This window comes from Setaria italica, chromosome II (genome assembly GCF_000263155.2).
Source record: "Setaria italica strain Yugu1 chromosome II, Setaria_italica_v2.0, whole genome shotgun sequence".
Lineage (NCBI taxonomy): Eukaryota > Viridiplantae > Streptophyta > Magnoliopsida > Poales > Poaceae > Setaria > Setaria italica.
This window is the reverse complement of record NC_028451.1, coordinates 3,714,879-3,738,355: the sequence shown is the minus strand read 5'-3', so window position 1 is coordinate 3,738,355 and position 23,477 is coordinate 3,714,879.

Genomic DNA, 23,477 nt, shown 5'->3' with positions numbered 1-23,477 from the left:
TCCTCTCTATCTGGATAGCCTAAGTTTTAAAGAGCTGCAGGACGACGCAGATTAGCTATTTAGCACCACAAGACATGAAAATTAAACCAGTGCAGCAGGAATCTCGCCATGTACGATCTGTATGGTCTAAATGAATGCAAGAAAGGGATTAGTATAAGCTATTTTATCTCCTGAACAAAGACCTGCTTTTTTTTCACTTGTTTTGCACAGTGCGCATATGGACATTATCTGCACAAACTATTGAATATATATGCATATGTGATATGCTTGAGCTTAGCGGTCAAATAGACGTCCAAATAGATATATGGTTCACAATTCCATAGTAATATCAGATTGAGAGCCAAAGCCAGAACCAAACTTGCGAATATATATTACCAGGTATCTAATGAGAAGTAGCTGAGGACCATCCATCGCAGCTCTCCGCTGCAAACTGTGCTCTTTACCTACCGTCCAAGTTGAATTTTAGTTCACTGATGCGTCTCAATCCTGTATGTATAGTAGTATATTTTCTACATAGAGCTCCCTTCCAACCCATGGCAATTCTTGGGTACTACTTCCACTGGCAAGATAGATTGTCAGTAACAAAGGCTCTCGGAGACTCTAACCTTGGAGAGGTGCAGGACTAGTGATCATGGGCCTCCCGTGGGTTCGGCTATATATATGTGACTATCGCCGGTACAGAACTATTGATCCGGCCAATACGTACCCTCAAGGGACAATGAATATGGCCAAGTGGTTTTTTCAGTTAGCTCCATCCTTATCTCTCTTGCACATGTGGGGCCTCTCTTTTGGCCCTTCTGAATCCTTTATCACATTTAGCTCATGCACCCAAGTTGTTTTCACGATTTTGTCCTCGCAAGCCTCAAAGGCTTCTTGTGTTGTTTTGCACCGCTTGGTACTTGTGCCCTCACTATAACTTTTGACTTACGGTCGTGCCCTCGGTTATTTTTTTTTACAACTCTATTCTACTATTTCGTTCAAATCATGTCCTTTGTTAATACTACTGTGTCTGCTTTGACGTATCCTAACATGTCAGTGTTTTGTGCCCTCACTATAACTTTTAACTTACGGTCATGCCCTTAGTTCTTTTTTTACACCGCTATTCTACTATTTCGTTCAAATCATATCCTTTGTTAATACTACCGTGTCTGCTTTGACGCATCCTAACATGTCAGTGTTTCCCATGCACACTCATAAAATACTTCTTTTTGTTAGATGACTTTGCAAGCCTCAATTGTACGTGCAAGTTCAACCAAATATGATGCCACATAAGCAACTGCGCGCAGCAAGACCGCTCTCTAGACCTTCCTGAATTTTGAAGACTCCACGCAATTGTACTTGCAAAGTCGCGATTCAGGCTTTCAAAGGTACACACGTGCGTCATGCGTGGGATTCGAACCCATGACCTCAAGCCTCGCGCGTAGCTTCCTTAGCATCTCACCTACACATCACATCTGACTAAGTAGAGGATGTAATTCTTTTTTAGTAACTCGTGGGGGACCCTTTAATCCCCGTTGGTGTTACTAATTGGGATTAAAGGTGTCTCCACGGACTATGAAATTGAGACCCGGGACTAAAACTTCTTTAGTCCCGGGTCAAAAATAATCGAGATTTTTGTTGAGGATCGAAGATCGTTTTTCCACCGGTGAAACTTTGAACGAAACCTGCCTGGATGCCGCCCGATCCCAATCATTTTATCTAAGACTATAGTCACACATCTCATTTTGCTGCACCGGATGAACTCGAATGCCAAGAAAAACTCAATTGATCTGCCCATAACCATCCGCGAAACTACTCATCGTATATTGATTGACGCATCTCTGTTTTACTGAAGAATGTGACCTATTAGCTTGGCGACGTCTTTGTGCCTTTGTATAAGGACATCATTTATATGGCCCTTTTGATCAGCATTGTGAAATTTGTACATTGGCTAATAAGATGGTGGAAAGAGTTAAAAGCACCGATGCTATAGCTTGCGCAGAGGACACTTGTTTGGTTGAAATGATTGAAGACGAAGTACTATATATTTACGGTGGTCTAGCACAAGTTATATATTGATACCCAAGTACAATTAGTGAAGTAACATGATGGCACTGCTGTCACGCTCCTATTTCAAAACAGATAAACGACAAGGGCATTAGCAGCTGTTCGTCCCTGCCGCTGCATCCGGCCTCCATGTCGCCCATTTTAGTAATAGCTTAATAAACACGCATTTTAGTAAATTAAACAAGTCTAAATGACGTGGTTAGATTATTGGCGCTAGTCGCACGCACAGTGTGCTTGATGCAATCTGGGAAATGCATAATCCGTGCTCAAGATTTGCTTTCTTGTTCCTGGTGGACGTGCATGGCACGTACATCAGTAGTTTTGGTGATTAAATGGCTAATGTATAACCTCTGAGAAGGATTGAGATTTATATTTGCTAATAACTGCCGAAAAAAGACGTCCATATATAGATTCCCCTGCTAATTCGAATCGTGATAAGTTCATTCTAATCCCCAGTTCAGTGTCAAATAGATGTCCAATGAGACGCCCATCACAAACAAAAAGTGTAGAACCTAGGTACCTTTCACAGTTATTGCATGGCCAGCTAGCACGCGGCTCGTCCATGGAGCTCTCTGGTCTCTCCTTGCTATCCTAGAAATCATGTATAGGCGACCATGGAGGCACGGATGCCTTGCATCTCAGAACCTGCATTCCCTGATGCATCCAATTCCCAATCATGTATAGACATACAGACATACAACTCACAGCTTCCTTCTAAGTTCCAGCCCATACAACACTTGCAAACCAACACAAACCCATATACATAGGACTTTAGGAATCAGTAGCTGGTAAGGATGCAGTGCGCTAGCTCGGCTATATATGTAGGGAGCGTATCCGGTGAAAAACATGCCAAGTGAAAGGCTTGGTCAAAAATCATATATAGAAGCTTTAAAAAACTTGAAAAATTCAGTATCCTCAATTCATGTCAGATTAACACGCCGCACAGAATTTCAATACCAATCTACATTTATTTATATATAAGATTGAAAAATTACTAATGTTAGACACATTTTTTTTCTTTTTGTGCTTCTAAACCTTGGATTTGTAATTTTTTTTGTACATCTCAAATGCTGTGGAGTCTGGACTTAAATTTTTGTATAGCATCATAACATCACCTCAGCTCTGGATGGTGAGTAATAGCATTATTATTATATTCACATCATATGGGAAAAAATGATTCACCTTAGAAGTAGACTGTATATAGCATCTGGTGAGGTCTACAAAAATGTCAATGCAGATTTCGTGAAAATCTTGAAAAGGTCATGCTAGCTATGCTGTGGAAAGAAAAGCTATCTCTTATGAAAATATATAGGACATGTTCATAATCTGTTTTACGGTGAATTGAAGCTGATTTAACGGTTTAACAGGAACGCCAAGGGCATTTAGAATAAATCCTCAAGAGTCTCTAGCTACTTGTAGGCTGGAGTGAAACTGAATAATGTGAGCAACCCTGCACTTGTGGTTGTGGACCATGTTCTGCGGCCAGGTCCAGAACAGCCACCTCGGAACAGCAGAAGTGCAGAGTCGCCCCATGCGTGGTGGCTCACACAAGCATGTGGTGCACTTGAACCATTCAAACCCCGAATAAAACTTCCCCTGATGCCTCGTAATCCCCAAAAAAATTGTAGACGTGTGACTCATATCCTTCTGCTGCATTGGATAAACTCATCAAATGACAAGAAGCTCCATTGATCTGCATCCAACTATGCGCATTCTCTCTCTGTATATATGTTAACTTATATGGCAACCATACCTCCAGAAATATGGCTTAGCTTCATGATGTTTTAGATACATATTACCATCATTTATATGCCTTCTCTCTTGTTGGCATCTTGAAATTTATATATTGGGGCGGATGGTGTGGAAGGAGTTAAGAATCGTTGCTAGCATGCGCAGGTGGACAATTTCTCGATTCATGATTGAAGACGAAACACTACAATGTGGTTGGTAGAATTAGTGATGTCTAATTGTAATTATGATAACTACGAGGGAAATTTCTACTACGACTGTGGCTTAGATTCTTGGGCTATCATCAAGACCAATGCGTAAGGAGCTTAAGAAGCATGTATTCTAGTCAACGAAACTAGTTCTGTACGTGATTTGATTACATTCGCACTGAGCTGGATGCGATTCAGTTTCAGAATATGCAAAATCCGTGCCTGACACAATTGTTTTGGGGATTAGACCAACGAATAACAAACACATGTCTATAAAGTAAAATCTGAGCAGGGAGGTATAAAAATTTGGCTACTATCCAGCAGGAATCCTTCGCCTAATTTCTGGGGGGGGGGGGGGGGGGGGGGGGGGGGGGAGGGGACTGAGAAAAGCGTCCACGCACCCTGCTGCCGATTTGAACTGCTTGAATTATTCCACCCTCAGCCGAGCTGTCAGACATATAACTGCGGACCGATGAGATGCTCACAATTTGATTGGAAGAGATCAAATCGGGAGCCGAAAGACGTATAACTGCGGACCTGTGTTTCTTGCCCAGGCGCCAGTAGCAGGCGGATCATCCATCGCTGCTCTCAGCTCTGGCTTGTGCGTTTACTTTGCCATCCCAGAAATAGAGCAGCGCAAGGTTGCGGTATGACCGAGATGCGATGATGGAGGGTGTTGACACCGATTCTTGAGTCAAACCGCACCGCTGTGGATAAGGTTCTGACAGTCCGATGAAGGAGAGAGAAAAGGTCTACTGATGAAGCCATGTTGATCAGGATTAACCGTAGTTGATCAGGGTTCCAGAAGCCGATAGAAGATTAGGTGGATCCAGTCCAAGGCGAAATCGACTCCACCAAATAAGGAAAGTAGGTAGATTTATCTTTAGAAGTTTTTAGAAATAGCTACATTTCAAGCTTCAGGTCCGCTTTCACCTTATGTTACGAAACATGCCGTGAAAGGATATTACTAGAGTAGTCTGTTGGAGATTTTAAGTTTCTTCTTTTTCTTTAATTTTACTTTCTTTGATACATCAGTTCTTCTGATGTCTTGGCTACATGTTTAGTTGGAACATGTGCCTATCTTTGTAATGTTTGTGATCTAATGTATTCTCAAAAGAGGGTGTTTTTTAGCCAGAATTTTATCTTCCATTATCAAGAAAAAAGTAGTAGTGATGAGCATGAAGTGAGCTTGGCTATATATATGACCATCATCTGTATCGATCAGGCTAGGACCTGGGACAATGCCCCCATGCTCTGACATTTGACATTTGTGATCATCAGTAAAAATAATGAAGATAAGTTATTGCACCATTTTTAATTACCTTGTTATATATCGCATGAAAAAAGTGTTGTACCCCCATGCAGGACGCAGACTCCAGAAAAATCTCGAAAGTCATACATTTACTTTGTGCAAGAAAAATTATCTCTTGAAGAAAGAAGACAGGCCAATTTTCTTAACCTTTTGTTTGAAAAGCAAGCATATGGAAATTATTTGTACAAATTGTGGAAGCGAGCTCACTAATTGAATTTCTGAGGAATTTTCAAAGCAAGCAAGTCATTTCCTATAACATTGTTGATTGCCTTTACACACATGCATTGGGCATTCACAAGTTCGATCGATCACAGACATGTGGAAGAATGGAACTGCACACACATCTTAATTAACAATGTTAACTCAAGGTGAGAAGCAAAATAATGTAATTACCAAGGCAAGTACTGTATAGAACATTGCATGCTCAGATAGAAGGCAAGCTAGCTACTGTGAGCTCGTTTCCTGCCGTTTTGCCTGATGGCCACACGGCAGCTCCACATGTAGAGTAGTGTGAGCCAGTTCTTGTTCAGTGCCTGTCGAAGATGCTAAGATTGTCTTGTTCACGTGTATACATGGCGCACACCGTATTCCTCAGAAGCTGGAATCCCATGCCCTGATGTTTCCCAATCCCATTTTTGTGTGGTTTGGGGCCTTGACTATGCATGACTGCTTGGCAATGGTATTGAGCAACCTAGCTTGCACTAGAACCCTCAAGGTATGTAAAGGAAAAGGACTACTCCTATATATGGATCGCATGGGAGGTTAGTAGTACAGAAAACGGGCTAACTGCCATTGTTAATGTGACACCTACCATGAAGACAAAAGTGAACTGATGGTACTCGGTTTTAAATATATCTTTCACTGATCTTCAGTTTTCATCCAGGGTAATTAAGGTGCTTCAGACAGCCCATGCCACCCCGTTGGCACCAAGCCCAGCAGGGTCGACTAAGATATGACGCTGCAACACACAAGTGAAGTGCGTGCCTTCGGTCTGCTCGATTGCGGTGATTCATAGTTCAGTGACTACCTTCTCGACCTGTGAAATGTGAAGTGCATGGCGATGAGGTCGATCAGTCATTGGTCAATGAATGTTTCTTCAGGTCGTTATCGAGATTGTTTTTGTCATCCGGAGACACATGCAAAACATGCCACAAACCCATATGCCACTGCTATTTTTTCACTCTAAAAAAAAGGGATCCATACGCTTTCCTGAAACATGTGGGAGGGACATCTGTGATCATCAGTAATGAAGCACGAAGATTGAGTTATTGCGCTATTATTTTCCTGGCACTGCATGGGAGAAATAATTCACTCCATATAGCATCTGGTGCGGTCTATGAAAATCATCAGCAAACTCAATCCAGATGCTATATGGAGTATTAAACTATATCGGAAGTAAGCTGTAGTACTCAACCATCTAGCATCTGGCGTGGTCTTGAAAATCTCGACCGTCGTGGTAATAAAATTAATCTCTTGAGAAAACAAGACCTATTTTATTAATCTATTTTGCAAAGAGCGCATATGCACATTATTGAATTTGCACAGATTGTTGAATGTATATGCACCTGTAACATGTTGTACATGTATTGATTTTTCTTGGAAAATTTCAGGACACGCAATTGATCGATTTATACAACACCTTCGTACAGTGGAAGAAGGAAACTATGTCCATGTACACGCATGCATATAGTTGTATGTTCAAGGTCCATGAACTTGACAAACTGCGCATAGCTTAATTAGTTAGGTTTCGTAAAGTAGAACTTGTTCACCTGGGCCAAAGTCTCCAAGTTAGCATGGGTGATGTGCATTATGCTAACTATTATTCTTACAGTAGTAGGCGAGATAGGAGTAGGGTTGAATATGTATACATGTGTATCTGTACCATGTTATGAAAAATGGGTCCATGGACTTGGTGTGGACTTGGTTCTCCTACAAGGGAACATTGTCAATTCAAGGCGTGAGATATCAAAAGGGCAAAATCAACGCATGGAACCAGGAGCTCAGCCAGATTTCGGCTGGACCGCTAGAGTGAATTAAGTGAATATTATTGCCACATGTTTTCAAGTGGATACCTAATTCTACAGTACATGGTCGGCGGGACAGTCCTCAAGCCACTCAAATCTCTGTTGTAAATTCCTATGTGATTTTCCAAGATACGATAAAACCCATCACGAACATAATATTTACGTAAAAACTTGACTTATTATGTACATGATCGGAGGACAATGCGGCGGAACGTACTTCTTCATCAATCTTTTGGCGTATACGAAGCGAATGGGTATCAAAGACATATTTCCTGCCAACATAAGACATTATCTTAGCCGCATCACAAGCAAAGGTATAGAATAGATTTGGTTGACCTTTGGATGCAGTGGCGTACCCAAATTTGTTTAATTCAGAAACTACGTTCTTGGATTAAATACTTATTTAATATTTGTGCTTGTTTTCATATTATTATTCTCTTTTTTGAATGCTACTTAAATTAAATGGTTATTTAATATTTGTGCTTATTTTTACATTATTGTTGTCTTCTTGAATGCTCATTGTAGTGCAATATAAATGATTTGTTGCCCATAGCAATGTACGGGAACGATTAAGTGAACTATTTCTCAAAAAGAATGCCACAGAGCAGTTCACTGATCATCTGGATAAGTACACTGATACATGTTTGGTGAGAAAGTCACTCGTGCCTCCATCAAATGTGTGCTCGTTGCCTTCCATTATAGACGGCAATAATGGCAGCTCCACTTGTAGAGAGTACCAATTGCCGGTACACATATGGACATTATTAAATTTGCAATTTTTGTTGGATGTGTATATGCATATCTATAACAAGTTTTACATGTATGGATTTTTCTTAACAATTTTCAGGGCACGTGAGTGATTTGTGTGACACCTTTACACTATGGAAGAAAAGGAAGGGGGCTATGCATGTGTGGTGAGCAAGTCACTCGTACCTCGATCAAATGTGGGCTTGATGCGTCCCATTCAGCCAATCATTGGCAGCTCCACTTGTAGAGAGTATCAGGAATTGGTTTTGGATTTGGTGCCTCTGCAGGATGAGACCACGATCCTTGATTCCACAATGTTTGCGTGTATTTACACGTACGGCTCGCGTCGGTGGCACTCCCAATTCAAATCCCATTTCCTGATGTGTCCCAATCCCATGCCTGGTTGTAGTCTACACACATGCCTATGGCCTCTCATGTCTTCTACAGTTGTACCCAGCCAGCTGCGCCTCTTCTATATATGGAACACATCCTCATAGGAGGATATATAGGACATGAATACATCGAGCAGAGGCGAGTAGGTTTGTTCTATTTGCGTTAGTAAATACTAAAAGTGCACGAGGTATGTCCTTTCACATTCATCGTGCTCCCATTTTTCTCTCCAAGCTAAATAGCCAAAATGGAATGGATGCTTATTAGTCAACGCGAGGCATAGTGCTAGAGTGCTAGTAGTGAACAAGAGAGGTGAAAGGAATCGTTGCTCGTAGCCTAAGAGGGGGAGGGGTGAATTAGGCATCTTAAAAACTTAACTTATGGCTTCCACTACTTTGTATCAAAGATATAAACTAGATCATGCTATCTAGATGTGCAATCTTCGGTTGATCTAGTGTGAAACTCTCATTTCAAAACAAGTTTTGTAACCTATAGCCAATCCTATCAATACTCTAAGAAAGTAAAGACACACAAGTTGCAAGTATGAAATGCGAAGACGTAAGGAGGGAATGAGAGGAAGCAAACTCTTGACACAAGGATTTATCCTATGGTATCGGTAGGCACTAAGCCACCACTAGTCCATGTTGTTGAAGCACTCGCACAAAAGTATTGCTTCCCGGTCACCAAATCTCTCCCAAGATGTCCCTTGACTTGCCACAAAGGCTCGGCCACTAAGGCTCATGCCAAATCCCTCGGTCACCTTGATGTCGTCTTCACTAAGGAGCTTCTCCATGAAGGAAGGGGGTCTCCACATCCCCCACACAAGGTTGTCGATGCCCCTCCACACCAAGCCGAAGGGTCGAAGACTTGCCGACGAGCCACCAAGGCTCCAAGGTGCCGGCACACTTCTTGTACAGCGGTGGTTCACTCTAAAACCTGATCACAAGGTTGGCACACCTTGCACTCACTCCTCTCTAGGCCTATCCTAGCACTAATAGCACTAATCACTCTTCTAAGCTTGTGCTAAGCCTTTGATGCATCACTTAAGCACTTTTGGTGGTATGGATGTGTTCTTGATGAGTTTTGGTCTTCAATACCTCCCTTGACACTCCAGCAACTCCAAATGGGCGAGTAGTGAGGCTATAAATAGCCCCAAGGGCTCAAAGAGCCGTTGCTCCAACGGCTAGTAAAAAAGGATACCATCGAATGTTCCGATAATCTATTTTTGGCCTGCATTGGAACATCCGGTGCAACTAGTCGTTGGACTCCCCGTGCCCAAATTCCTCAAAAATTCATCGGATCATCCAGTGCCACTGCTTACGTCACATAGCCATTTGATCCCCCTGACATCATTGATCCGACGCTTTCTCCGATGGTGCCGTCGGATCATCCGGTGCTAAAGGCATTCTGGCCAAAACCTTCCGTGTGATTTCAAAGTAAATATGCTTCGTCCGACGATCAACTACATAGGACATCGGAACATCCGGTGCTATAGGGTTTCCTCTGCCTCCTCAGTAAATTGCTCCGATGCTTGTAAAATGACCCCCATCGGATCATCCGGTCCACTCGAGATTTTTTCCTATTTTCCTCGTTGTACCAATTGCTCCGGTGGTTAGTCCGATGCTTGCTTTGGTGGGCCATCGGAACATCCGATGGTGCATTTTTCGTTCCAATTCGTCCAAAGCAAGCATCAAAGGTATCGTCACTTGGATGGTCTAGAATAATTCTATCTTTGGATTTTTTTCTATCATTTGGATGCTTCAATACCATAGAATAATCCTAGATATCAAGCTTGGTCACTTAAATACCATAGCTTGGATACTCGAATACCATGATTTGGATACTCGAATACCATGACTTGAATGTCAAGAATACCATCATTTGGACCTTGCCATGATTTGGTTTGCATTCTTGGGACCTAGAAAACCTACAAGTTACATGTTTAGACAAAGCATTAGTCCCAGTAACTACGTTGTCACCCAATCACCAAAATCACAAACTATGGCTTAATGAGGTCATGCTCGCTACAAGAGGTGACCATCAAATTTGATTGATGGTTTTTGAAAGGACGCTGACAGTACTCTGCATCTTAACAGCTATTATTTTGTTGTGAACTATGAAACAATAAAAAAGGTGAATTAAATTTTGTTCTTCATTTGAATTGTTGTCCAAATGTATGTACTAGGAAAGTACATCTGACAGTATTTTAGGACTTCCCACCTTATGGTTCTAAATTTTTAATTAAGTTATGATCAGGAATCAGATACAGTGTGTGAGCTTGGATAACTACTGTGTGCGTTATATTCTTGATCGGCATGCAAGGAACCTGCCATGGTGCAATGCAAGCATGTTTGGGTTAATTTTACCAGAGGAAGAGACGGTGGTACTGCAGATTTTTTGACGTTTCTAACAGATTGGATTCCTGAAAATATAATTTGCACGATATCGGACATTTTCGCGTTTGTTTTATTGTTTTCCTCCCTTGTTCTTCAGAGCTGGTTATGCTTGATTAGGGGACTGAGTACAAGGAAGAAGCTTTATATTTGTTGTCCTGCGTGAGGCAATTAGGCAGCAGCCACGGGTTCCACCAGAAACGACGCCATGCATGCCTGTTATGGCAGAAAGAGTACTGCACTTTAGATAAACAGCTTTCACCTCCAAAGACTCCAACTGGCACTGAGTGGCTTGGAGAGCATGTTCTCCTCCTAAGACCCTGAATAGTACATCCCCTGATGTCTCCAAATCCCAAACATTTTGTGTACTAGACTATAATTTTGTGTACATCCCCTGGTGGACGCGGTACATGAATGAATAATTTTGGAGATTAAATTACGAATGTATAGCCTGCGCAGCATTATTGAGATTTTTTCTAACGTCCATAGATTCTCATGCTGAATTGAGTAGTAATAAGTCCACTCTGTCTCAGCTAAGCTGTCAAATAGAAGTCCAATGAGACGCTCACAAACGCAAAGTTGTGAACCTCCGCCTTCCTTTTACAGGCATGCATAGCAGACGAATCGTCCATGACTTGTGCACTCTCCTTGCCATCCTACAAAGAAACGCAGGCGACCACATGGAGACACAGATGCCTTGCAGGTTGGACATGCATCCCCTGGTATACTTGTAAAAGTAAGAACTAAATGTAATTTCATCATATAGTTTAAAACCCAATTTATATTCTTTATAAAAAATAAATAAAATCACATACATTTATGACATGTTGAACTAGAAAAATGCATAAATAATACAAAAAGTTTAAATTTGTAAGATGAAAGCAGGAAAAAAAACAATGGCATGAATTGGCCTTTACAAGTTCATCGGCATTCAAAGGAGGGACAAAGTTAAGTCGAAATCGAGTTGAGATGCGAAGTGTGCGAATGAGTGTAATATTTTTACTGGAAGGTGTGCATTTAGAATCAACCTGAGCTACTGGCAGGTGAATTGGCCTTGTCAGCTGTGGAGTAAACTGAATATGAGGATGACTCTGCACCCTTAAAAGCAGCCACCTCGCAACTGCATACCCCACTCCACCACCTCCATGATGCAGGCGCCATTCTAGCTTCAAGAAGCCTATGTGCTGAATAGAACTTCCTTGATACCTCCCGATGCCATATATTTTCCAACTTGTTACGCATCTCATTCTGCTGCACTGGATAAACTTAAATGGCAAGAATGTAGATCTGTCTACAACCATCCGGCCCAATTCTCTATATTAACATTCTTGTCTGACGGCCTGAAGAATGTGGATTAGGTTAGTGATCAGTGTTTGCCTTTTTATACCGGAATTATGTGCCATCCAGTCGGCATCATGAAATTATATTTATATATTGAGGATGGTGGAAAGGTTTAAGAACAAATGATTTTACAATCTTTTGATTGGTATGTTGATAGTACTTCCAGTTTCCGAGATAACAGTAAAAAGGCCTGTTAAGAGCCGATGACAAAATACTACTGCAATGTTACTAGCTTTTCCCAACGGTTTGTTCACAAGTGGGCAATGATTTTTGGTACATATATATTCAACCCATTGAAACTATTGGCAATTAGATTTGTTGGTGATTTGATCTCGGGTGGGAGCGAAGTGAACATTGCATCTTCTCCAGGTTTGGCGCGCTGTGCGGGCAAGTACGCTGTGGGTGCTTGCGTTTATGTACGGCTCACAGCAGCTGCCCTACAACTTGGAGCCCTGATGTCTCCCAATCCCAACAATTAATCCCATCGTTGTAGTATGCATGTGTTGTGGCCTTGACTGTTCATGAGTGTTTGGCCATATATTATTTGATCAGCATATCTAGCACACACCCTCTAGGTAAGGGACTATATGGACAGTTATCTGGGCACTCGTAGAATCCAGATGTTTTAAGCAGGCCCTCGAGGATGAGCTAGCTAGGCATTTTCCCGATTGAGTGAAGAACCCTAGTGAGCTCTCTTTTACATGTGTGCAATGGGCTTTGGGCGGTTACATACTAGGTACTACTACTATATATATTCGTGATGGAAAAAGGAGCATAGTAAAAGATATATATTCTCACGTGCAAGTTGAATTCTAATGGGCATAGTAAAGATATATACTACTCCCTCCGTCCCAAATTGTAAGTTATTCCAAGAATCTTGGAGAGTCAAAGCATCTCAAGTTTGACCAAAATTATAAAGAAAAATATAAAGATTTATGGCATCAAATAAGTATACTATGAAAATATAATTGATAAAGAATCTAATGATACTTAGTTGACATCATAAATGTTATTATATTATCATATAAATTTGGTCAAACTTGAGATACTTTGACTTTTCAAGATTCTTGGAATGACTTACAATTTGGAACGGAGGGAGTAGGTGGTGGTACTACTACTAGATGCCTTGCAAGTTGAATTCGAGTCCCCTGATGCGTCCCAGTCGCACGTGCACAAACATATATGGCTAATGGCTCGTCGTATGTTGTCCACGTACATAGGCATACAGCTGCTTCCTTCCAACCCCCCTGCATGGAAATTCTTGCAAAACCAACACGGAAGTAGTACAATAGGTAGCTATTGGTGATGAGCATGCACCGGGCTTGGCTACATATATGACTAGCGTGTGGCGTCAGTACTTTAGCACTAAGGGACATCGGCCCCGTGCTCTCACTGTCTCACATTTCAGGCCTTCACGCGAGCTCGTTTCCTGCCGATTTGCCTATGGCCACGGCAGCTCGATCATCATGATGCGGTTCTAGTGTGGTGCCTGTGCGAGACATTAGTATCAGCTTGTTTGCACCTATGCATAGCCCACAGAACCAGCCCCATATACTGAAATCCCGTTTCCTGCTGCTTCCCAATCCCATTTCTGCTGTGGTATGTGGCCTTGACGACTATGCACGAGTGCTTGGTAATGGTATTGATTAATCTAGCTCTAACACTCTCACAATGAGAGAGGGAATATATATATATAGATATAGATATGTTTCTCAAGAGCCAGCAACAGAATAACCAATTCTATGGCCGGACCATCCCACCAGGCGCACCAACACAACTATTCCTGGCACCGGTTCCCGCACGGCTCGCAGCCCCCACCGCTCGATTCCCGTTCCCAGCAGATCGCTTCGGAGGGGATTTTGCTCCCAGGATGCACCGCCCGAAATCGCGCCCAAATCAATCCCTACCGCAAATCCCGCTTTGATGTTCTCTGAAATCACGCCTTTTTTCCATCACGCCCTTCCGTCGCCGGTGTCCGTCGCCACCAGACGCGCCCGCTTTCGTCACTGCTCCCCGCTTCCGTCGCCACCAGACGCGCCGCTGCCGTCGCGCACCAGGCGCGCCGCTGGACGGCCGGAGACGATCCCATTCGCTGGCGCACCAGGAGCCTCCCCTCGGTAAGCCTCTCGCAATTCCGCCCTCTCTCATTCCATTAGTTCTGATGCTCGTTTGGATTTGGATCATTGCGTCAGTATACATCCGGAATTTGGCAGAATTTTGGTGCAATCGAATCAAATGATCCAGTAACCCAAACCAGTTCCTTCAATCAGGCAGTTCCTTGAATTTCCAAACCATGGGTCTGGGCTATGTGATGAGAGCCTGAGGCATAACCTTTCTGTAGGTAATAGTGGAATGCTACATTGCTACTTGCCTCTCTTAAGCTAGGTCCAGACTTTGCTGTGTTCTTCATGCTCCAACTCTCTGAACTTCAAACAAGTTTAGCTTGAATGATTCGGAGCTAACAACTTAGTTGCCATCATTCGTTCCCTCCTCTTTACTGTGTGACTGTGAACTAAAAGAAACAAAGGAAATTATTGATGGATTCATTTTACTGTGTCGCCCCCCCCCCCCCCCCCCCAAAAAAAAAAAAAATACTGATTTGTATTGTTAACAACGAATGCCTTTTCAGTACTATCTGGTTATGATGTTGCCACTTGTATTTTTTCGCAGACATTTCGGGTCCCTTTGGTGTTTGCAACGTTTGTTGATCAGACACAATGGCCTAGTGTATCGGACATTACCCTGCAGCACATATTTCAGGTACATAATGTATTTTGAGATGATGCATCATTGCTACAGTAAACTAACTGTTCTTGTAGTAAATTACCAGAGGTGTGTGTGTGTGTGTGGACCGCATGGGCGGTTAGTAGTGCTACTGAATATGGTTAATTGACATTGCTGACAGGACACCTACCATGAAGACAAAAGGGATGCATTAGGGTGATATCCGGATCAGTTTTTCTATATATATCTCACTGATCTTCAGTTCAATTCATTCAGCGTACTGTCAAGCTTCTGACAAAACAATGCAAGGTTGGTATCCTGCTTGGCCAGGGTCAGCTCGACTGCGATCAAAGTCGTAGCTCGGTGACTCCATATTCTCGACTTGCAAGTCGTCAAGTGCTCGGCAAGGTGGTCAGTCGTGAGCCAACGAATGTTTCTTGAGGCCGTTGTCGAGACTGCGTCTTTGTCACTAAAAGACCCACCCAAACTTTGCCACGAACCCACGCGCCTACTGCTAGTTTTTTTTTTCTTCTCTGTCTCAAAAAAAAAAAGATTCCTTCTTCAATTTGTCTTGGGTCAAAATCTACCGACCCAAAATTTGCTAAAATGAACTAAACTGACATGCCAGGTAATTAATAACCTAGGGGAGAGAGATGAAATAAAAATGGTATGTCAAAACAGTTAATTAGCTAACCAAAAAACTCATTGGGTACTCACTTGCATCCCTCAATTACATGAAACGCGTACCCTTCAGGATATCTTCGATCATCAGCTGTAAAGATTGAGTTACTGCACCGTTTTATATTTTCTTGACATTTGGCACATGAACACCATCTGGGGATTGCCATCGGGTCAGATCAGGGACGCGGTCGTCACTGCCATATTGTGGAACGTCTGGAAGAACCGGAATGCCAAGGATATTCAGGGATAGCTCCAGTTCATCAGTCAATGTCCTCTTTGCTGCTGCCCAAGATCTTGCTCTGTGGTGGGATCACCGAGTGCGAGACCTAGTCCTTCTGTCTAGTTTATGTAGTTGGACCGAGCGTTTGCATGATGTAATCACATAAGTGGAGTGCTTTCCTTTCTCCTCTCCTCCAAAACTTCTGAAATCCTTGGATGTAACACGTTAGTTATCCAATGAATTCAAAGTTCAGGTCGGTAGGCTTACCGTAGGGTTCTTCGAGAATATATTTTCTTGACAACACATGGAAGAAGAAACTCACTCCATACAGAATCTAGTGCGGTTTATGAAAACAAAATCTATCTTGTGAGCAATTACGACGTGTTTTCTAAATCTGTTTTGCAAAGTGCTCAAGTGGACATTATTACATTTGCACAGACTGTTGGATGTATATACATCTATGACATGTTGTCCATTTATGATTTTGTTTCTTAGAAACTTTTCGATCAGGGCACACAAGTGCTTCATATAACACCTTCATATTGCGGAAGAAGGAAAGTATGTCCATGCATACAGATGCATAGTTGTATTTCCAAGAGTCCATGTATACATATGCATATGCATTTACATGTAGCTATTCTTTCGATGATAGGCAAAGCATTCATAGTGATGGTCTGGTGGGATGTGCATGAGTGTGTTCATGTGGATGAATGTGCGGTGTCGGAAGGACTATGTGCCTACTGTGCCTATAAACTAGACAGAAGGACTATGTGCCTATACTGTGCTGAACAAAATGAATCCATCTGTCCATGGAGTTGGTTGTGGTTGTGGAAGAAGGAAAGTATACCAATTCAAGGTAAGATAGCAACAGTGCGAAATCAATGCAACCAGATTTTGCTGGAGTGGACTGAGTATTGCTCAAACATACGGTGTATGCCACAACAGGCGCTCCAGCACTGCACCCGGCCGGTGATCCATATATCACAAGCCACGCCGTCTCACAGAGACATCTCGATCACAAGCACCTGCCGGGAGTTCACTTGGTACCTCGAGCAAATATGGTTTCATTTTTCCCATTTTGCCTGAGGGCCATGTCGACTCCACTTCTAAAGTAACAGGAGCCCGTTCCGTTTTGGTGCCCCTGCAGCATGAGGCGTTTAGTTGTGCTCCACTTGCCGGCTCGGCACGCAATAGCTGTGCTCCGCATTCGAATCCGATTCCCTAATGTTTCCCAATCCTATCGTTGTTGCCAGCATGTCTGTAGCCTTGATCATATGGCATATAGCTTTCTTGTCAAGGTCACGGGACTATATATGGCTCTCATATGCACATCCAGCTGCGAGTTTTGTCGAGAAACCACAGAGGAGTGTGCGTGTAAGCACATGGGTCAGCGGAAGAGAGTAGTTGTGTGCCATTTGTGAGCCTGTTCGGCTGAACTTATAAGCCGGCTGAAAAAGTTGAAACAGCTGATTTGTTGTGAGAGAAAAACACTGTTTGGTGGCTGATACGCCGGCTGATAAGCTTAACAAAAGACGCCCGCATTATCTTTCACTTGAGCCCAAGATTTTAGTTTCTTCGTTCATTCAGGGGTATATATGTCAGGCTAAGCTCGATGAGAAAGGCAAACTGCATATAATATGTACGTGTCATTGCCCCCACAAAAATAAAAGCCACTTTTAATTTCCATGTGTACTTAGACCTCTCAAGTCTGAACCCACGTTAAGCCTGGTGTCCTGGTCCGGTCTCTGATTATTACCTCTGCCGAAATTAAACTCACTGAAGTACATATAGGACAGGAGACAAAGCTACAGTAGGTGCCTGCATTCATCCGCTGGTCAGCGCGCCAGGCTCGTGTTAAACACCACATGCATGCGCCTCCGATGTCTTCAAACTCAGGGCTTGCCACTAACAACGTGTTCTGTAAGGTGGACTTCCGAAAATAGAAACTGCAAAAGAAAAAAAAATCGTGACAATGTGCATAATCTTTTCTCTTTCTTGGAGGTTCTAATTTTTTGGAGCCATCATCTCAATAAGCTAGCAATAATCCGTCTACCACACGGATTTTTATTAGAAAACCATCAGTCTCTCTTCACCATCGCAGCATCCGCGGATGTAATAAAATGCAGCGATTCATTGTTTGGGCCGGAAACGGCCGGGATTGTGTGGCCCGATCTCCATGTTTCATACCGGCCCATACAAAACCACCACTGCTACTTCTTCAGCACTGCACTTGGATCGTTTCCTGCCGTTTCGCCTCTGGCCATGGCAGCTCCGCTAGGAGTATCAGCCGGTTCTAGACAAATGCCATGCCTGAGCGACACATTCCAGTTAGCTTGTTTGCATGTATAAACGGCCCACAGTGTACGGTGTAGAGGCTAAAATCCCATTGTCTGATGTTTCCCAATCCCAATTTTTTTTACTCATCTGTAACCTTCACTATACATGAATGCTTGGCAATGGTATTGATCAACATGGCCCTAGCACCCTCAAGGTAAGGGACTCTGTGTGTGTGTGTGTTGGGGGTGGGTGGGGGCCTGGGGGGGGCGACCCCTGGTGGTGTTCAGTTTTGTATATATATCGTTCATTGATCTTCAATTTCATTAGTGTAGGCTTCAGACAGCAGCAATGCAAGGTGGGGCATGCTCGTCAGTAATAAAGATTGAGTAATTCACCCCCATATAGCATCTGGTGTGGACTATGAAAATCTTGAAAAAGTCATACATTTACATTGTGGAAACAAAATTTCTCTCTTGAGCAAAGAAGACTTGTTCTCTTAATCTGTTTTTGCAAAGTAGTCATATGGATATTATTAAATTTGCACAAAATTTTGAATTTATATACACCCATAACATGTTGTAAATGTATGGATTTTTTCCTTAGAATTTTAGGGCACGCAAGTAATTTATATAGGACCTTCACATTATGCAAGGACTACGCGGCCTTGTTTAGTTGGCCAAATTGGGAGATGCAAAATTACTGTGCTGGCACTGTAGCACACTGTAGCGTTTCATTTGTATTTGTGAATTATTGTCCAAACATTGACTAATTAGGCTCAAAAGATTCGTCTCGCAAAGTACAACAAAATTGTGCAATTAGTTTTTAATTTCATCTACATTTAGTACTCCATGCATGTACCGCAAGTTTGATGTGATGGGGAATCTTCTTTGTGCATAGTGCCAAAGTTAGGAGTTGGGGGTGAAGTAAACAAGGGCGTAGTTGTATGTCCAAGAGTCTATGGACCTAAGCCTAGCTCAATAGGTTAGGTTCTTGTGGTAAAACTTGTCCAAGGTTAGAGTCTCCGAGTTAGTACGGGGAATGCGTATTTACATCTAACTATTCTTTTAGTGATATGTGGGGCATTCACAGTGATAGAATGTGCATATGTGGGTGAATATGCATGCATGTATGTCTATAATGTGTTAAAGAAAACAAGTCCATCTATCCATGGACTTGGTTGTGGAAGAAGGAAATTATGTCAACTCAATGTAAGAAGTAACATAGCAAAAGCACGAAATCAATGCAATGCAACCCATAAGCTCAACAAAGATTTCAGCTCGGGTGAACTGAATATTGCCCAAACATATGCCACAGGCAACTCCAGCACTGCACTGATCTGGATACACTTCTAGTCCTCAATCATCTTGTCTTGACTTGGTACCTCGAGCAAATGTGGGTTCGTTTCCCCATTTTGCCTGACGGCCATGTCGACTCCACTCATGAAGTAATAGGAGCTGGTTCTAGTTTGGTGCCCCCTGCAGCATGAGACGTTTACACATGCTTTGTTATTTGCATGCATATACTCAGCTCGCGTCACCTGCACTTGAAGCTCAAATCCTATTTCCTGATGTTTCCCAATCCCATTGTTGTTGCCTACACTACATGTCTATGGTCTTGAGGCTTGACCATGTATCTGCGGCGATCTTGTCAAGGTCCTGGGACTATGGCTCCATCCCTCTACACAACCAGCACAAAGTCGATGGAGGAACCTAGCTTTATATGTATAGTACCCTCGTCAATGTGGTGCTACGAGTTCGGGCTCTTACATATATGGACCACGGAGAAGGATATATGTGCACATGGATGGTACATCGACCAGAAGAGTAGGTGTGTGCCATTTGTGATTATGAATATGAGGTGTTGCCATTGTTTTAACAAAAGTGATGCACTTGTATATCTTTCACTTCAGTCCGGTTTAATCTCTTCGTTACGTTCATTCAGGGTAGGATCACTGTCCCATAAAGGGAAATTAAACCTGGTCGGATCTCTGATTATCTCTACTGAAATAATCTTGCTCAAGTAGCTAGGAGTTAGCACGCCAGGAGCACAAAAACAACATACACCACTAAGACAAAGCTATGTAAAAAAAAATTACAGATAGCCACGCAAAAATTACAGAGCAAGACATTTTGCAAATTGCTCATATGGATATCATTAAATTTGCTCAAATCGTTGAACGTATGTACATCCATAACTTGTTGTACATGTATCGATTTTTTTCCTTAGAATTTTAGGGCACGCAAGTGATTGGTATAACCCCTTCACATTGTGAAATACGGAAATTATGTCCATGTACACGTATGCATAGTTGTACCTAAGCTCCTTAGATTCCTCATGGTAAAACTTGTCCAAGGTTAGAGTCTTCAAAAAGCATGGGAAATTTGTATTTACATGGTGATAGGCAAGACGTTCACAGTGATACAGGGACAGAGCCAGTAGGGGGCTGGCCCCCTCATGGTCTCCATTTTTCTATTAGAAGCTTTGAAGATCAAGAAGAAGTTAGCTGCTAATTAACTTTGCTGTCCCCCCTCGTGGCCATCCTAGCTCCGTCCATTAGTGACAGGATATGAGCTCCGTCCATTAGTGACAGGATATGTCTGTGTCACCGTGTATATTCATATGGGTGAATGTGCGTGCATGTGTGTCTATACGTTGTTAAAAAATGAGTCCATCCGTCCATGGAGTTGGTTGTGGAAGAAGGAAACTAGTCAATCGTATCCAAGGTAAGATAGCAAAAGTGTGAACTCAATGCAACCAGAAGCTCAACAAGATTTTGCTGGACTGGGAATATTGCTCAAACTTACAATATGTCACAGTCACTTCAGCACTGAACTCGGTGATGCATATGTGATAAGCCACGTCACTCGTACTACTTGGCAAGCATGTGCAAAGTAGTTGAGTTGGTGCATCGACCAAATGTGGGTTCGTTTCCCCCATTTGGCCGGACACGGCAATGTCAATCGACCAAACAGCTCATGTTTAGCCTCACGGACATTGTCGACTCCACTTGTGAAGTAATCGGAGCCGGTTCTGTTTTGATGCCTCTGCAGCATGAGACGTTTACTTTTTTTTTTAGGAAACCTACGGCGGACAAAGTGCCAACCCGAACCATTTAATTACTCATGCAAGTTCCTGAGCATACAAAGATTTGGGAAAAGGGGGAAGAAAAGAAGATGAAAAAACAGGAGTCACCCTACTACATCAAACATTGTCACACTCCATTGCCGTAAAGAGGTGCGTAGAGGACCTTCCTTCGCACGGTGAGACTAGAGTTGGAGTTCCTCGGCAGCTTGTCGCAGGACCATGGACGGTATTTTGTCCATCTGCTCGAAGACCCGCGCATTCATAGCTTTCCAAATACTCCATAGGATACAGGTGATGACGGTGGACCGAAGGGGATACTCCAGGGCCTACAAGAGCAGCTGCTCCCAGATCTGGGGGATCGAGGTGGCAGCAAGGTTGCTCATCCCTAGCATGGACCAACAAGTGGCTGCCTTGGGGCAGGAGAGGAAGAGGTGGTGCTGATCTTCGATCTGATGGCAGTGCAGAATTCATCACTGTCAATGATGTTGCGATGGTGCAGCAGGGCAGCTGTGGGTAGCCGGTGGCAGTGGATGAGCCAGAGGAACTGCTTAGCTTGCGGCGTTGCAAAGGTACACCATATTAGAGAGAGGAACTCATCTGGGGAACCACTGGTGATAGGGCGTGGTAGAGGAGCTTGGTGGAGAAAGGCATGAGCATCATCCTTATGCCCCGGCGGTCAGGAACCGCCGGAGAAAGCTGAACATCCTGAAGGGCCTGCAAGAGTGTGGAGAGCTCCTGCTGAGCTAGCAGAGTCAACCTAGGTTGGAGATGAAGGCCCCAGTGCCCATTTTCAGCAGCAGACCGCACCGAGATATTGGGTCTCAGGGCATGTGAGAAGAGGGCCTGTATGGTTAGTTCCAAAGGAGCAGATCCAATCAAATGATCAGACCAGAAGGAGGTGAAGGATCCATCTCCAATGATCACTGACGTGTGCTTCCTGAAAGTGGGAAGAATAGAGAGGAATACTTTCCAGGTTGGGGTGTCGAGGTGGTGAGGGCCTCCAAGATCATGGTGTCCGTGAGGGCCATAGGTGGATTGGAACCATTGCTGCCAAGTAATCACATCATGAATTTTGAGGAGCATTTTGGAAAGAAGACATTCATTTTGCTAAGAGAGGACTCTAACACCCAAGCCCCCTTGATCCTTCCTGAGGCAAACCGTTTCCCAAGCCACTTTGCATTGGTCACCAGAATAAGTTGTATCTCCTATCCAAAGAAAAGCTCTGCATACTTTCTCCATGGCACTAAGGGATCCACAGGGTACATGAGACGTTTGGCCTTATTGTTTGAGCGTATCTACTCGGCTCGCGACATCTGTTCTTCGTGTTCAAATCTTGTTTCCTAATGTTTCCCAATCCCATTGTTGTTGTTGCCAGCACGTCTATGGCCTTGACCATGTTGTATATAGCTAGCTACCTTGTCAAGGTCCTAGGACTATGGCTCTCATATACACAGCCAGCTGCAAGTTTGGTCGAGAAACCAGAGGAGGGTACATATATCATATATGCACATGGGTGATACATCGAGCAGAAGAGAGTAGGTGTGTGCCAGTTGGGATTAAACATGAGGTATTTGCCATTGGTAACAAAAGTGATCGATGCACTTAATTATCTTTCACTTCAGTCTAGTATTTTTTTTTGTTTGGGTCCAGTCTAGTTTAATTTCTTTGTTCATTCAGGTCAGACTGAGACAAAGCAATTCATTCAGGTCGGGCTGAGACAAAGCAATATGTATCTAGCACATTCATGTAAGCAGCACATGCATGCGCGCTTCGATCCTGATCTCCCTGCAGGAATTCAATTCGATCGGCGGATCGGATCCGTGCCATCCGCTGCTGAGCCCATGCCGTTTGGCCGGGCCGCCGGGGACGACGACGACGACGACCGGCGCCAATGCAACCGGGCGCCGCCGCGAAGTGCACGGCGAGGCCAGTCTCGATAGCAGATAGCCCGGCCGTCGTCGAAGGACGAGCGAGGCTTATCTCTTCAGGCCGGATGCCATTGTCAGTTTTCTTGACATGTGCAATGGGCTTGCGGTTACGTACGATATTCTTCAGAGGAGTACTGCGAGTATATATATTCCCAAGGACAGGTCTTTCTCTCTATTCTTTTTCTAAAAAAAAAGGATGGGTCTTTCTGAAAAGAAGAAGAAGCGTGCATCATGTCAGCAACTCAGCATCAACAGGACTGCGTGTTTATCTGCACATCTGTGCTGTGTTGAGTTTGCTAGAGGATGAGGAGGGCATGGTCATGCATGCATAATATCTTCATTCCTACTTCTAATTTTGTTTCCAAAGCTGATG